Source organism: Nothoprocta perdicaria, unplaced genomic scaffold (assembly GCF_003342845.1).
Source record: "Nothoprocta perdicaria isolate Ctin4 unplaced genomic scaffold, notPer1 scaffold_24, whole genome shotgun sequence".
NCBI lineage: Eukaryota > Metazoa > Chordata > Aves > Tinamiformes > Tinamidae > Nothoprocta > Nothoprocta perdicaria.
This window is the reverse complement of record NW_020455466.1, coordinates 3,416,190-3,434,617: the sequence shown is the minus strand read 5'-3', so window position 1 is coordinate 3,434,617 and position 18,428 is coordinate 3,416,190. Positions and strand designations below refer to the sequence as shown.

General features: G+C 38.8%; 1 protein-coding gene across 2 annotated transcripts in view; it reads right to left on the bottom strand.

The window, feature by feature from the left end:
• Positions 1 to 18,428, bottom strand: part of ZNF516 (zinc finger protein 516) — a 91,527-nt gene that overhangs the window by 56,819 nt on the left and 16,280 nt on the right. Inside the window, exon 1 of one of the 2 annotated variants that reach the window (XM_026039775.1) lies at positions 4,607 to 4,692. The exons of the other annotated variant lie outside the window; for it this stretch is intronic. The gene's annotated coding sequence lies outside the window, so the exon portion shown is untranslated. Of the gene's footprint in view, positions 1 to 4,606; positions 4,693 to 18,428 lie in introns of those variants that run through there. 2 annotated transcript variants of the gene reach the window in all.

The window sequence follows — 18,428 nt, the reverse complement described above, 5'->3', positions numbered from 1 at the left end:
GAAACAAAAACAAAGATCACACAAACATACAGAAACATGTGTAAGTAGGTTCTCAAATATATTTAAACCTATCAACATTTTTACTTCAATAATTTCTGCCACTAGCCCCACATTTATACTGATTTGCTTTAGCAAAAAAGCCCCAGCCTGTCTTCTCACTTCAGCGACAAACAAACACTCAAAATATCGCTGATAAAAGACAAAATCCACCTAAAAAAAAAGCRAACACCAAGAGAAAACCTATTTCTACCTCTTGACGTCTCCAAGAAAAATTAAGAAAAAAGAAATAGAGCAAACTTCAAAAATATCTTTTCATTTTAAATCCAAATTGAAATGGCTAAAAACACATCCAAAAAAATCTTGAGAGGGTTATCACACTTGAAATCTGTGGCTTTACCATCATGTGTAATTTCATGTAAAATATTTACTTGCCAAAGATAAAAGTCTTTGCTACAGACTCCAGCCAATATCTTATTCCTGCTGGCGACTGCATTATTTTGCATCTCAGATGGTCCTGCTGTGCTTGGAGTGGCACACACAGAACAGGCATGGAGACAGAGGACATTGATTGCAGTCTGACAAGAGTATTCAATAAAATTAGAATTGGGATTTCCTGATGGACAATTAAGAAAACAAAGTCTAAATATAAGATCTGGTCCTAACTTAGCAAACTAAACTAATAGTGTGCTTAGATATCAACTGATCTTAAAAGTGGGTAAATGATGTCAACATAGCACGCAGGAAGCCACAAGAGTACCTGTCTCTGAAACAGAATCTTAACCAAAAATAAACAAACAAATAAAGCAAGCAGCAGCTCTGATTAACAAAACAGATTAGGGAAAGGTTTAAACATTCTTATATGGTAACATGTATGATAACAGCCATAATTAAATGCAAGGGCAATTATGAGTCTCAGCAATGTTGAGATCCAACACACTGGCAACTCTCTGCCTCAAATATGACCAAAATGAATCGTTAGGCTTTTAATATATTTTGTGTTTCTTTTTCAATTACCACAGCTATAAAATAGGAATCTTCCCCCTTGTGTATCCTCATTAAGTATTACACACACCACATAAGGAAAATTAAACAATATTATATTCTCTAACAAACAGAACCAAACTATTACTACAATGCTAAGAAAACATCAAGTTCTTAAGATTTAGCTAAATATATAAAGAACAATAACAAAAGAACATATATTTACACATCTGTCATTTCAGATCTCTAAAAAAATGGCTTCAGATCCACAGATGAATATTTAAGGCTTCTCGCTGGATTAAACTCTGATTCTTCTTAATATGTAAATGAACCACATCATCAGTACAAATCTACAAATCTAACAGAAAGCAAAGTAAAACTGTTTTACAGTGCACATCTCAGTAACATACTATATAACAACTTTATTACGTTTAAACTAACATGCCCCTTTTGTTTTCTATAAACAATTCATTCCTGGCTTTGATTTTCTGCTCCTCTTCCATCTCTTTGGCATGGTAAGTGCTACCAGCAGTATCTACCCAAGCTACCTTTTCCCTCTGAGAGCAAACATCTGAGAGATGTGTTATAGGCAAAATTTCATTTCYTAAATGAAGCATTTTTATATTATAACTGGGTGTGGAACTAACACAGTAGCCTGTCAGGAGTGGGGGGAATTACAAATTCAGCAGCCTGTATGAACAAGAAGTTTATAAACACATAATCAACCCCAGAAAAATAGCAGTTTAGGACCAAGAAGGGACAGCCTCACAAGAAACACTAGGACTACATTATGTGATGGCAGCCACGCAGAAACTGGGAGGTTGTAGCTGTACTGGAAGGCACAAACATGCCCAACAGCAAATAACCGAGCTGCACGGCAGTGCCCAGCGTGCACTAAGAAATGAAGCAATTCTGATAAAATCCACAGGAGTAACATCCTGTGATGTTTATTTGATCCAGCCTCTAGTCCTGCCAAACCGTACTCTCTCATAATCAAAGACTTAAAACTCATTAATTAAGGAGAAAAAAATGGTAGGTTATTTTTTCCACTTTTAACACAGTGGTATGCTCGAACAAGCTACACATTCTTCTGAAATGTTCAGCACCATGTACCAAACAAAAAACAAAAAAAAWWAACAAACACTGGGGGCAGATTTTCATGGGTATTTTAGATGAAGTTTCAGTTGTTTTTTTTCTACATGTTTCACACCACTGAAAACACTGCTCATGATGGCTTTTAGCCTTTCTTATTTTTAAGGAAGTGCCATTTTAAAATTCAGATTTCTATAGTATTTCTTGTCCGAGTCCAAAAAGTTCCAAGAGCCAAACCTAGTGTGACAGGAATGCTGTATGCAGCAATTCAGGCATATAAATCCAAAGCTTCAGAGTCTCTTTGTTTATTTGGCCACAGCTTCCTACGTGYAGTCTTCACATATTTCACTTTAATTATTTATAGCATTTTCATTAACGAAGCCTAGTTGCAAAAACAAGAATGCGAAGAAAGTATTATTTGGAAAAGGGATGTGCAGCCATTCACAGAAGATTCCCTTAGCCTTATATTAAATTAGGCCCGAGGAGGGGGGGGGGAAAAAAAAAATGACAACTATAAAGAACTCCTAAATGATTTGATTAGTTTAAAATAGTTCATGGAGTGTACCCCTCAGAACATTGTTTCCACTTTTTTCTTCTCCTTCCATCCCCCTCCTTTAAAAAAAAAAAAATATATATATATATATATATAGCTTGGGCTATATTATAACAAGAGGTTGAAACAAAATCCTTCTAAATTTAAAATTAGACACATTTAAAACTTATGAAGTATTGAGACTTACTTCTCACAGACAGAAATTCCAGGGGAAGAAGTGTTTACCAGTCTCAGCTTTCTACACATACTGCRTGCAGATTCGCTTTAGGCATTAGTATATTGACACAAGCCTATACAAATGGCTTAAGGCTCTCTCCTCACATCATTTTCATGCCACTTGAAAATAATTCTAAGAGGGGTTCTTTTACAGAACAGCAGAATTCCTGTTCATCAGGAACAACAATAAAATTTAAAAAAAGCAAATTCAAAATAAAAATGACTTTGAAAAAACTTTGAAAAATGCTATAATTCCAAAGACTGAGCATAAAAAAAGCAATGAAAGGTGTCAACTGGTAACTCCAAACAGCATTAGCTGACCTATTGCAGCGAGTGAGTGAAATTTTCCAAAATCTGTTTTTATTTCTTTCTGGATGCCTGCAATAACTGAGGTATTTTGATTTTGAGATAATTTTCAAYTTATTTTTGAAAAAAATGGGGTGGTTGTGCTCTGAGTGGGGCAGGCCATCYCGACACCAGGCTCTTGGAGGTCCTCTGATGGTGCTCAACACCATCACCTCTTATACTCAGGCTAGCTACAAAAAGCAAGATGGGAGAGAAATACCAAGATTCAAAAGACTGTGGGAGGCAGCATTGGGGCATGCCTTCACACAACCAAATGCTTTTTATTCCCCACACTCACTACTCCATGGAGGGTCCTTCCCTTGAACATCATGACAACCTGTTTCCCCGCCATGCTTAAACGAAGCATTCAGGAGCATCCATCTATTTCTTTTCAAGCCTTCAGGCCTCAAAATTAGGCTTTGGTTTTAAAACAAATTTGAAAGGGCTGTTGGCTTGAGAGACAACACATTGGGCAAAAAACAGCTTGCCTATCACGAGGCAGTCCAGGTAAAAGTATAGGCAGTAACACTTAAACCAGTGCACACAGTACCACTCTAAAATGTGTTATTTTGCTTTTTTGTCACTCATACAGTGCTTGAGAGGACCACATACACTGCAAGGACTCCCCATTGTCAGGCAAACCCAGAGCCTTGGAAGGCCTTTAAGTGCCACTCGGAGAAAAATGCGTGGGAAAGCATTAAAAGTAAACTACGTGAGAAACTTAAAGGACAGAATGCAACACTGGAAAAGTAATTCCAAATTGCCTTATACTCAGGTATACTTGTCTTATATTCAGGTACCAATATTTTGTGCAATTGAAACATGGAAGTTAGAAGAAAATACAGGGTACAGAAAACTAGCAATTCTTTAGCTTGAAGTAAACATGACTTTGAAAGTCATATTGTTTGGGTTTTAGTGACAAGAATGAAAAATGCTTCAGTAGACAAACAAATATATAAAGTTTGGGAAACTACCCAGAGCTTTTTTGAATAGCACAGCACATATTTTAAAATAAATAACTTTCAAATTGGGTGYGAGTATTTCAAGTCGCATCCAAAAGATAAGTGCTCTGTAGAAATAACAGTCTTTTAAGATCTCCAAGAGGTCTGAACGCACACTGCAATCACTCCATCAGTTCCTCTGCCAAAAGCAACAATGGCTTAATAAATAAATAAACAAACAAACTGTGAGGAAATGGTCTTATGGAAAAATCTTACTGAAATTCTTTTTAGATGAAGAAATGATAGAGCGAYAGGACACGCAGGTAAATTCGAGAAAGTTGTATTTTGCAAAGAATAGCACCTAGGAGACCACCTATGTCTTTCCTCCACCTGGAAAGGCCCAGACATGGCTAGATACAGGCAAGCGCTACAAGACAACTAAAAGGAGAAAAACGGTGGGTGAAAGATGGAAGAACACCTTGTAACTGTCTTTCCACCCTTCCTGCTCACGAGGCTACAGAGACTCTTCTCCTCCATCACAGAAGTCTTGTACCCACATGTGTCCTTCCAACATTGCGGCAAGTCTTCTCCTGAACGCCCAGCCCTACATGAGTCATTTGTCCATCAAATGCAATGGTCCTGTCAGAAGTCGTCACTTAGGCACCAGCCCTACCGAAGTGCCACCTATGGACAGTGTCACTGCTCCATCAACTCTTTGCAGTTTTGAACAGATAACACTCTTTAGCCCACGATGGAGGGCAGCTGGAAGAGCAAGCCTCTGAAGAGCAAGTCCATCCTTGAACCCGTAGGAAATCCTGCTGTTGTGACCTATGGCGCAAACCTGCATTAGCTAAAGGCAGCAGAGCCCTCAACTGATTTTCTGAGCACAACCCTAAACTAATCCAGTAAAAAATAAATAACAATTTTTAATAAAACAGCCACAAACACAGAAGCTGTTACAAAAAGCCAGCTAATTTTCATATGCATTCAATTATTAAAAAAGTGACAATCTTAACAAGAGACCGCCTGAGGTTTAAGCTTGCCAAAAATTGACAGGGGGTTGGGGGGGAGGGGGAGGGTGGAGAAGCGCCTGGAAAAATAAACAATTTCTGTTAGCTGAAGTTCACTTCATCTTATGTTCTCAAAAATCCTTAAGCAGAATTTGGCAATAGTAAAATAAATAAAATTAGCCCAGCATTCCCCTGCAGCTGAGGAAGCTGTTTCTCCTTTGAAAAGTTTGCAGCTTGAGCACTGAAATATCATTTTGAGCTTCCCTGACTACATYGTATGTTTTTTGCGTCCCCCTCCTCCCTCCACGATCTAAAGACATTTTGCAGCAGGCTCCAGGGAGGCAGCCAGGGCTGGGAAAGCCAAGCGAGGCCTTGCTGAGCAGGCGCCACACCCTTCGCAGGGCAAAGAATACTGAGGAACAACCGAGAGAYAAAAACACCAAGGCTGGGACAGCTTGGGGCAGGTCTCTGCAGCGAGGTGGTATCTCTCCAAAGTCGCGGAACAATAGGAACGTCCCTAACCCAGTTTTCCGTGTTTCCCAAAGCAGCCGTTCAGGAGCAGGGGGGAGGGAAATATCCCTTTGCACCGCTACAGGGTATGTTGAGAAGCACAGAGCCGTCACCCACTCGGTACATATTTTGTGTTTTAGGGTACTGTGAGCGCTTGTGCTCTGGGAGACAAAGAAATGGACTTTACTAGTTACACTGTAGTATTATAAGCATTGAATTAAAATATACCATTAACGTCCAGGACAAGCTTTATCTTGCTGCCAAAACAAAGGGGCCATTCTTTGAACAAACTGAGGGGGAAAATCCCATAATGACAATGAAGAGTTCCTCTCCCTAAAAACTGTTCTATCCTAGATTAACAATTACAGGCTTATATTCCACAGACTTGAGTCAGGAATAGCTGCATGAAGCGATGCATTCACTATTGGCAAAGTAAGTACCATTGATGACAAGGCCTTGGGGCTTCTGCTGTTCTCAGACCAATCAATAATCCATTATGAACAAACTACATTTCCACTCTAATATGAAGAAATGAATAAAAGGGAGGCAGTATCAGTAGAACTTTCATTGGGGAAAAAAAACAACAACACAGAAATCGCAAAATGCCCCCATCACAAGACTTAAGCTAGTGGTGATACGCAACACTGACTGAACTACCCACAATAACCCTTTATTTTAGGGCAGTTACTAGAAAACACTGTATTATAGTTCAAAATAAAAAGCTTATTTTAAAGGCAAGATTCTTTCAAGAGTACTTATTACTCACTTATTCTGGCTGCAGGACAAAATAAAAAAAAGCAACATTAATCTTTTAAGACAAGGAGGAGAAAATGAACTTCATTCAAACATCTAAGGTATTTCAAAACTATTTTCTCATATAACACAAATGAGAACTTTTAATTAGAAGCRTTCAAATGTGACTGGTCAAACCTAACTGGACTTCACTGCAGCAGCTGYGTTATCACCCAGACAAAAAGCCCTGAAATTGTTTTCTCCTATTGTTACTGTCACATTCTACAATACAATAGAGCATCCATTTAAAAAGCAAAACCATAGCAAAGTTCACCATCCCCACTCAAATTCCTACCCCAAACTTGCAATACAGCCCCTTAAGGCACAAGAAGGGAAAAGGGTCTCCCGAAAAACAATGAAGTRTAAGAAAAAGTCTGATTTTTGATGGGGTAGCAGTAAGTTAGATCCAAAAGGAACACCGAGACCAATATTATTAATGCATAATGAAGTCTATGTCCTTTTTTTTCCTGACATATAAAGACTAGTASTTAAAGTTGACCTCACAGGGGTGGGGAGGAGGGGAATACACAATGTGATTATTGATCAGCCCTAGAAAAGCCAAGGACTGAACTAGTGCAGATGTGATTTTTTTTTTCCTAGGGTCACTAATGATATATGTTGGAAAGTCAAAGGCACTTATTTTGACATGCTGTAAATACCATTGCTAATTCTGTATATAAACATCATTTTAAATTTAAAAATCCTTCAGAAAAGGTTCCATTTTACTTCACTTTAACAGTAATGTATTTTTCCCATTTTGCCGCACCCAAGTGAATTACTTTACTGCAATAAATATTATCATGCACTAAAAATYAAAAGTGTAAGAGATGTGCACAATTCCAACAGTATTAAAATCAAAATAACTCATTTCCAAATATAATCAAAGTCACCTCAATACTGCATATTACTTCCCTATTCAAAACAATGGCATTTGCAGTATCCATTCATGCATATCTATGGAGATGCATACTATATATACACACACACGTGTGTGTATATATACACGTATGTACAGCACAGTATTTTCCCTGCTTTTATAGTTAATTATCTTGTTAGGGTTTCCACTACAAAACAATTTCCAGGGACTTGTAACATGGCCATTTTGAGTCTGCAGCATGGAGGCTGATTTCCAACTGTGCAGGCAGGATACTTTCCTGCCAATATACTCCGTTATGTTTATATCTTTAGATTGAAAAATCATGCACTGTCATGACAAAAGAATATTTCTTATTTTCACACTAACTACAGAAAAACAGGGACTGGCTCCTCAGCCATAAAATGCATGAAATGCAGCTGCTCACACGCACACAGAGTTTCTTGATCCCTCTCTCATCTGCCCTTATCAAGGGGCAAACTACATACGAGCCACATCCTCAGCTGCTGTAAGCGTATGCAGTGCCACGATACAGATTAGTATCAACCGAGAAGCTATGCCATTAAACTGGAATGCTTTTGTGCTCTGTTAATCAAGATTTGAATGGCCGAAGGACTCGTGCATAATTAAAAGTGAGCATTTTGAATTGTTTCTTTCCCACCCCAGCTTAAGTTACCCGAAGCAACTGAAGCAACCTTGTCATTAAGTGCCCCAATTCCTCCCTGTCACAACGAACAACTGCAGCAATGAGCAACAAACCCCAATGCCTTAGTACATGCATGCAGCACTGTGCTAACTTACCTCAGTACATACTGAACACAAGTAGCTAAGCATTTAATACAAAACAAATTTACTGGCTACAGTGATGCATACAGTAGGTCAAAAGACGACAAAGATTATTCCTATGATATGTTGCTATGAAATAAGCTGTGTGGAAAATTAAGGAATTCAAGGTAGCAAACTGGTTTCTGTTAATACATCCTACCGCCCCAACTGCTACAGTAAAATCGTTACCTTACAAATATTAGCGTTGCCAAGCATTAACCTGTTAGCAGATTTAGAATTACAGCACTGTTGCTTGATTAACTATTAAAGCTTTAGTGCAATAACAAAGATTTCTGAAGTAACACCAGCAACTGGCAAGTAGTTTGCTTACAATTCTTTTACGATACAGTGTAGAAAAAGTAAAGCACTGGAACAAGCTCTGGGGCTWAGTTCATCATCTCTTTTCAAAGCTCTATTTTTAAAAGAGTGGAAAAAAATCCCATTAAAATAAAGAAGAAATAAGAAAAAGAGGGAGAGGCAGAGTCAAGAACTGTGCCCTAGAATACAAGCAGCCATAATTATATGCAGCAAGCYATAAAAACATCCTGTTAAACATTACCTTTGGAGGTAGCACTATTTAGCGCAGAAAAGCAACACAAAATCTGCTCACAAATCATGCAACATCAAAAACTCACTTTCAGTTTTGTTGTTGCTGTTCCCCCGACCCTCCCCCCGAGTATTTTATGGTAAACTGTTGCAAAGCACAAAACAGAATAGACTAGGTCTATCTTAAGAAGATATCTTAAACATTTAAGAACTTAAGCAGGTAATTAAGACTTTCAGTCGCAGTTTTTTCCATTCTCTGCAATATTTCTGAATGTCAAGCATGCAGACTATGCCCACAGCAGAATACAGCTCGTTTCTGTGCACTCCAGAGACCCCAGCCTCTGCAAGCTGAATTTCAGTTCACACCAACAGCAAATTGGGACTCGCTGCGCTCCAAACCACGCACASCTTTGGCTACATGACACAAGTCCTAGACTAGGAGAACACAGTGATGGAGGCAAAGTTCTATATAGCCCTGCCTCAAATATTTTCATTTCACCTCCTTATTGCTAATAAAGCAGAGTACCCTTAATGATTACTTTATCTATAAGCAAAGCTTGTGATGAGGAGTTTGTCTTACATTTGCTAAGAAGATAGATGATCGCTGGTAGTTTAAACAAGGAATCACAAGATTGTAAATTGAACAGCAGTTTTGAAGGCCAAAAGATGCCTGTTTCATTATTTACTTAATTCATTGAGAATTTTCCATAGCTCATCATCAAAAGCTATTTGCATTGTGTATGTGATAAATCCAGCTGCAAAGTACACTGAACTTGTACCGGCCTATCACTATCCTAGCTGARAGAAGAGAAACAGAACTTAAAAACCAAATCTTTCACTTGTCAGTCAGCTGGTCCTCCATATTTTGGTGCAAAGTGCTGAACTGCCCATGGGGAGCCACACTGCTCTTTGAGATAGAACAGGGCTCCATCAGCAGAGCTACAGGTCTCCAGCCCTGCTGTCCTTCCTGCACGAGGCAAGACACACTTCACATTTTTGCAGGCTGAGACATCACAGGTATCGCATGATAACCCTCAATGATTTTTTTGTTTTGTTTTTAAAGAACAACTCCACTTCCCTTAGGGTAATAGGTATAGATACTTTCCCTTCCTTACTATGTAACCCAAGACTCTGAATCTACTGGACCAATCCCATACAACGTACTTGTCATTTCCCTAGATATCCAAAGAAAGCTGGAGACCTCAACTGCAGGAATGATTCTGTTACATTATCTACTGCCACACACACACACAAAAAACACCACACACCACGCTCAAGAATCATTTTTGGCCATTTTTCTGTCCAGCTTTTGCATCAACAATGGGAATAAGGAGGTAGAGCACTGCACCGAGACCTGGAAAAAGCAAAACAACTTCCCCTTTGTACTTAGGAAGGTACAAGCCCAGGGACAAATATCAAGTAACTATCAGAGAAAAGAACAAAATAATAATAATAATAATAAACTAAAAGAACCCACAATCAATTCTGAAATCCTTACTTAAAGGAAGCAAGCCCCAAAAAATCCACACACTACTGCATAGGTTGTTGCAGTTTGTTTATTCTTCCATATACTACAACTTCCAAGACAGATCTATCAACTGGCAAAACAAATATGAATTGCACACGCCCTAAGACGCACAAAGCACAAATTTGTTTGCATCACTGAATATTATAGTTAGACATTAATTATCCTTTCAAAGATATGGGGCTGTATACCATACACACAACACACACCTTCCATTCTCAACTGCTCTTTGCAATAGGAAAAAAATGAAGATAATATTATTACTTTATATACTTCACTTAATCTTCTATTGCGGTATATAACCCCTTCCATCTCACACAGAGCAGATCTCTTTGGCACTGACCGTCTTTATCCCACCTACCTACCTATACCTGCCCCACCTCCCCTTCGTCACCCACACCACCTCCCGGCTCACATTACCCAAGCTCACTGCTTTCCCAGCCTGGCTGCAAAATCCCTTCTGGCTCCCTGGCACTCAGCTGCCTTCCCAGAGCTGCTCCTATCCCATTGTGAAAAGGCCACTTTTCACAGARTCACAGAGGAGTTGAGGTTGGAAGGGACCACTAGAGACCATCTAGTCCAACSCCCTGCTCCAGCAGGGACACCCAGAGCACAGGGCGGCATCCAGGCGGGTTTGGAAGATCCCCAGAGAAGGAGACTCCACAGCCTCCCTGGGCAGCATGTGCCAGGGCTCTGTCACCCTCAMAGTKAAGAAKTTCCTCCTCACATGCASATGGAACAACCTGGGTTTCAATGTGTACCCATTACCCCTTGTTCTGTTGCTGGCCACCACCRAGTTTCTYACATCYTTTCTGTTTGGTCTTCACCCTCTGCTGTGCATTTCTGCTTTATCAGTTCCCTAAAACCTTCTGSTTCTTCTACAGGCATCTTTGTTTCCTCTCAAACCTGTTTGGGCCCTTCATGACTAATTCTATAATTTGGGCTCTCCCTCCCCTGTATGGCTTCAGTCTCTGCTTGCTTGCCTTCCCATTCACAAGGTCATTTCCACACACACACCTAGGCACTTCTGGATTCAGGGCCTCCTTGTACTCAGCTTTCTTCCTCTTTTTTTTTTTTTTTCTTTTAGAAAACCCCTCTCTAAGTGCTACTCCCTCCATCTAATGCACTGCCAGTCATCACAGAATCAATATGAAGAACTAATTAGGCTTTTCCTTGTTCTTCCTCTATTACTGCTCAGCACTGTACTACATTATCATGTCCCAAGTTCACCACTGGATTGCTCCATCTTCTGCTTCCGAATCCCCTTGGCCTTTGAAATCCTTCTTTCCCATTCTGATTTTTCCCCTCAAAGACTTGCTCAATCACTAGGAATTTCCTAGTAATTTTAGTTACTCCGCAGTAACTAAAGTAACTTCCGCAGCCTAGCTCATAACTTCTCCCCTCTACTGTATTCAAAGACCCTGCTGCTAACAGCATCTCCCAAAAATCAAAAGGATGCCAACATCCAGGTCAAATGGTTTGCATGTTAGGTTCAAGTGTCATTCTTCTCCTTCAAGGACTTCTACAATTCTATCCTATTCTCTTTGGGTGGACAGCAATTCATGCATCTTTTGTGTAGTTTTCCCATTTACGTCCTTGCATTTTAATGACGCATTAAGAACCATTTCCATTATTTTATGATATCCATCCCCACAATTTTCCCCCATAAGCAATTCAAAATTATCTTCCAAAATGAAATCTATCACATGCTCTAGGTGTGCCTGCTTGAGCAGGAAGGTTGGACTAGATGATCTGTAGAGGTCCCTTCCAACCTTAAATATTCTGAAATATTCTGAAATATTCTGAAACTGTTTCATATATACATATTGCTGTGCTTTAATTGAGACGTACATTCCTCAGGGCAGGAACCTTTCATACAGTGCCAAACGTTCTAACTTCAAATAATTTCTATGGGTAAATTATCATTATAAAGCCAAGCTTCACCTTTTCGAAGAGTCAAAGTTCTTCTTTTCATCTATAGGCAAAATTGAAAAACAAAGACTCTTTTCCATTTCCCCCACAATAAACTGATCTCCTCTTTTGCCTACCCAGAATTCCTCTCTTATTCGATCCAAAAGGATCAGCAGATAGTACAGGAACCACCAAAGCCTTAATCAAATGTCACTCCTGTCAGTCCTTTCCTCCAACCTTCATTCTTACATGGTTGTCTCAGACAAACTTCAGGGCTTTTCTCTGGACCTCCTAAAAACCCCTGGCTGAAGTGGAACAACCACCCTAATAACCAGCCTCCTCCAGCAGCAGCAACCTCCTCTGCCATTGCCCTCTGAAACACAGATTGCCAGTTTGCTAAAAGAGGTTTCCAGACAGTTTTATTCACAAGATATTACAATAATTAAGCAAGAATAACAATAACTTTGTTTAAAGTGCTGCTACACACCACGAAAAGAAACACATATCCCTCCACTTTATATTTTTATGTATATATATTTAATTTCACAAGTAACTGGAAAAAAGATGACTAGGCAGAACATCAAATTAAAGTGTAAGATTTCTACCGATGAGTGTCCCATAACTGACATATTCTTTTTAAAAGGATTAGTCTTGTTCTACCCCTAGGAATATAGCTTTGAATTAAAAGCTTTCCAAGCTAACTTTACTCCAGCATGTACATGCTGCTTTATATCACATATTGCACATTCCTGCAAATGCAAATACTTATTTGCTCTTTAGGGCAACACTTACGCGAGGAGATTTTCCACTGCAGAAGCACAATATATCTGTGACTGTCTAATTCTGAAAGTAGTATTTGAGCCACACTGCTAAATCCTTAAACCTGTTACACAACAAATAAGCATGGATTACTGCTTGACTGATTCATTGTGGGATGTTTTGTGATTCTATTCCTAACATAAAAACGCAGTTTGTCTTAGCAATGTATGTAAGGAACATCCTCACATTTTTTTCCCACTTTTTTTTTTTATAGCTTTCCTTTCTGTGTGTCACCCATTCACAACTCACCTACTCCTCTTCAATATACTTATATTCCTTGGAGGGTACTAAATAATCATGACCTGATAGTRTAGTATTATATACTTGCTCTGTATCTAAATGACTGCTTGCTTCACAGTTATTTGATGCTTCTTACTATCAAAATAAACCATTTATAACTATATATTATCTTTAGTACTCCATGACTACTTACTGGCAGTGCTAAACATAGAGTATATAAATAAATGGAGCAAGCTGACAATGCTATGCTGAAATAAAGATACTTCTATTTCAGTAGCACCAACCAAAACKAAATTGAAAATGACAGCCTAAAACATATTTTTAGGCAGGTGTAATCTAATTTTGGCAAGTTTACAAGTCAGCTACCATATTTGCTAGAAATTTAGAGGAGTTTAAAAAGAAAAAGCACRCTAGCATATTTAGATAAGCATGCCTATATTTACTTCTTTAAGTAGCATGTACTTTTATCAAAGTCACTGCTTATCGACTGAAGATTCCCTTTCTACAAAAACTATGCCATATTAAAAAGAAATCTCAGTCTCTAGACTGGCGGTAAAAACCATTCCTGAGGAGCTTACATGARATGATACTGCTCTGTCTCRTTTCACAAATACAGCACTATATCTSTAATCATTTACTTTCCAGTCATAAATGTTTCCATTTTTMATGGTTTATAATCAAGAAGAATAATCCCTTTCAATTCCACATTCTTAAAATACAGCTTTACTATGAAATGCTAACCATGATTCCTAGTTCCATCAGCCTCTCTGTTGATAGACTTTCTAGTATCTCATGAACTTCCCACATGCTTTTAATTCAATTTATTAGTAAGTTCAAGGTGTCACTTGAAAACACTATCCAACAGCAGGTATGTTTAAAATCTGCACATAAAGCATAATAAAGATGATGATTATAGCACTGCCAACTCCAAACATAAAATTCATGAGTCAAGCACTTAAGTATCAGGAGATAGCCAAAGGCYCAAGAGAGTTTTTTAAACATAGCATAGCTGTGAATTTTTATTTGCCTATTGAGCCTTTAGAAGACACTCAATAGCATTTCAYGCTTCTTCCAACAACCACCAAGTCTAGGAATATACCTTTTGTTTTGCCATCACCAGACTGCAAGAGGAAAAGAGGTGGGGGAAGGAGAGGGGGTCTGGGTAAAAAAGATCCTGATCATCTTTTATAAAAATCATAACTGGATACATCATAGATAAGTGAGCAGATGTGGTATTCCCTCCACCTCACCTGTAACAACTGCTTTCTCATCTCAGAAGGCTAAGGCAGTTTGCCTATTAGTGCCTAACGCAGGGGAGCAGAATAATCCCTTTACAAATTCATTAGGTGGATGTCAGAAGCACAGAGCATATATAGCCACTGCTTAGCTCGCAGGATTTAAGCGTATTCTGAAAGGAAAAAGGCAAAACAAACTACTTGGTTTTGTTTCCAAAAAGCTTGATRTAAGTACTGAATATTAGAGATCTGGGATTGTAAATACTCCCCTTAATGCTTATAACTAGACTTAATGGATTTAATAAAGCTGTAAGTAAAATAAAATATTAAAAACATCTTCACTTGATCAGCCTGTCTAACCAAGASAGATGAACCCAATCACAGCACTGTTTTAAATGCCCCAGGATATCTTGCAGGGCRCCAGCTACCTCTCCTGATGGACGTGGGCCCTCTGTCCTATCTGCCAGGTGCCGCGCGGTGCAAATGGGGCACAAACGAAGCCAAGTCCTGAATGGTGCTAAAAATACCTTGATCTTCTGCCAGAATGTTTCTAGTAAACTATAACCCTGGATAAAATTAGAATGAGCGCGATAATGCCATGAGACTAAGACAATTGCGTGTTCTACAGAGCACGCAGCGCAGCAAGGAGGGAGCAGACAGACCCACCATCTCTCACAGAGTCTGGCGCTTGCAAAGTCGGCCTRCCTGGGGCACGGCAGCTCAAGGCAGCTGCTGTAGCCTCTACCACYAAAGCCAGGAAGAGGAAAGACTGGAGCTGGGAATTACTCAGCGTTCGGTAGAAGTCAGCAGGTCAATGCACTGCCCCAAAGATGGCAGAAAATAATAAAGGCCTAGACCAAGATCTGCATCAAAACTCTAGCATTTTGCCAAACTCATGAAGATGAGGTTTCCCCATATGCTAGGGAGTACAAACCAAAAGGACCTATAAGAGGTAATTTTATTACCCCACCCTTGGTGCCTCCTATATCACTGGACCACCACTGGCCAGTCCTGCGCTTTAAGTGGTACTTGGGCAGCTCAGCAGCCTCTCCAGCTCCCAAAGGCTGCTAGTAACAGCAAGGTTACTGCAGGTCTGACCCCGAAGAAGCATCAAACAGCTCTAACAACCTCATACACACATCTTCCTAGTGCTGTGGCTACCTGGATTGTATCACAGCTTGCTATGGTGACGTCTGCAGGGGAAACTGCTTCGTAATGCAGGATGAACCTGGAAAACCATCATCGGTACTTCAATCAAAGGAATCTCAGTTTTAAACTAAAGCAAAATGCCTTAGAGCTGCAAGCGGTGGAAAAGGGAATCATGGGGGAAAAGTATACCTATTTAATCACAGGATTGCAATTAAATTAGCTTCCTTAAGCAGCAGAATTTTAAAAGGTATCTGACATTTTAAAGTGCTTCAATACCCAAACACCATTAGATTTCTAGAGTGAGAAGTGTACCTCTACAAAGAYACTGAGGAGGTTACTTGGCATATTTATACACACACATGTGCCTGCGATRCTTTCACTGCAAGGCCAACAGTTCCTCAGTTTGATACAGCGAGACTCATCTGTGGAGATGTTGTGGCTAACACAAACTACTTGATTTTGCTTTCCAGCAGCAATATAGCCATCATACTACAAACACCCTTAAAAGAAATTTTAATTATCTCCTGGGAGTCACTTGGTAGCCATTAATGAAGGCAAACTGTTAGGGAAATCCTGCCAAAAAGAAATAATGACCAGATCCGTATCAGCATAACAAGGTCTAATTTAACCAAATAACTTTAAATCATTAAAAAGAATTGGACTCATTTATTGTGTACATCTATCTGAATAGATAGTTTAAGCTATTTCTCCAAAGTCTTTTTTCCAGGCTTCGAAATAACATAGCTATTTATATATTTCTTGATTTCTGAGCAACACAAACAGTAGATTTTAAAGGCTTTCTAATTTAAATCAAGTTATTTTCAGTAACCTTTGTTTACAGCTTTTCAGAATTTGTAATGTTTCCTGGAACCTAAAGTAAAACAAGCCGTAGAGATGACATAAAATTATAGATTTGCACTTTAATTATCCTAAGTTAATAATGTTTGTCATCCATATTAACACTGCAAATGAAAACAGCACATGCAAACTCTGCGAAGCATTTGCAAGAGCTCAATGCACTTTACGGCCACACCTATATGCTAGCAGCTAATTAAGGCACTGAGTTATGTCAATACCCAACTGTTGCTAGGCTGTGTGATACTACACTCGTAACTACTGGTGTTGCAGAACTATCAATTTATATTCCAGCTTAGTTTTAACTGCAGTCTGCAACTTCTTGAGGAAAAAAMCCCTCACTTTTTTCTTTTAAATTAGATTAGTATTATTCACAAGCCTAAAATGAACCAAGTTTCTGTATACATTAACTTAATTGGAAAGGGCAAGGGAAAGAACAGCTTGTATCACCTTACATTTCCTTATAAGGTATTTGCAAACCAAAAATATTTAAGCCAGCGTGATATCCTTTTGTGATATAAGCACACTAAACTCAAAAGCAGAAAACCACAGCATATCTTTAGCACAGCGCAAAAATCCTGAAATTAAAAGCTATTTCATTTGTAAATGCTTCTTCATTAGAAGAATGCCGTTTGCTTTACTGATTCATATTCCCATGTCCCCAGTCCATTGTTCAAATAAATGAAACTGCATCTATGCATTTTATAATTAAGTTATCTCCACGTTATTGCCATTGTTCTCCACTGGTGAAAGCCTAAAGGAAGAAATGCAGCTGCCGGGCATTGAAGGCGCTCCGCACTTGAAGTACCTTACCAAACAAGGGAGAACAAAGACGGAAGGCAAAAGTTGGTCTCATTCATTCAGCACAATAAAAAATCTTTCCAGAGGGATTCTCCACAATGATCAAATACAAACACACACAGAATCAAAATTCTTTACCCATCAATTCTAGCACCCGCAGGAAGATTTCCCAGAAGCATTACAATTATTTTTGCAGAATCATTTACCAAAAGGAATGTGACCAACAACTGATAAACTGTACACTCACTTAAAAGGTTKTAATTATTCTGTTCGAGTCTTACCATCAAGTTTGTTCTAACATTTTTTTTCTCAGCTAACCAAGAAAAGCAATCTTTTCTGTTAATCTGAATTCTAGTTCTGAGCAGTTCTGAGAATCAAAAACCCAGTATAACAAATCAAGTGATTTAAATGGAAAACTGGCTTGCTAGTCCTGAATTCAGCTTTCCTGTGAATGAAGCAAGCAGCAAATCTGCTTAGTTCTAATGTTCTCATGTTTCATCACTGAGGAAAAAAAGCTTATGTTCAGTCTCACTGGAACAGCTCTGGAAGCAGTTGCTGGTTTAATAATGCTGTTCTTCTATGAGGCATATGAGATAAGTTGCAGAGAGAAGTTTTGTTGTTGCTTTTCTAAAACTACCATGTTTGTTCCTAATATGAGCTTGAATCTGCTGTAAATCAGCAGGTCACCAGCAGCGACTGGCATCTTCCTCTGCACTGTTTGGGTGGCACTGCAGCATCCTCCAGCCTTACACCAGCCGAGATAGAGTCTCACCACAGCAATAATATTTTTAAACAAACTTGGAGTAAAAAGCCATTTTATGATGCACAGTGTTCATATAGGGTAATAAGATAACGGACCATGCACAATCATCTGAGCTTGTTACAATCTGAACAGCTAGAGTTTAAAATTCAGTAACAATAATATATAACAATACTCAATAATAATATTTTAGATTGGCTGAGGAAATCTGATTTTGAGATCCACAGTTTGTCCATAATGAATGGCAGTATCATGGTATGTATTTAAAACTGCTATTTTATGAATGTATTTTTAAAAAAGTAGTCATTACATTTCCACACATTGCTATGTACCACCCAAATGAAAATAAGCCATGCACATAAATAACAGTGTACTAAAGTGTCCTGCATGGGAGAAAGCCTGATCTGTCTCCTCATTCCATATAAAACCATATAAAAAGGTTTATGAA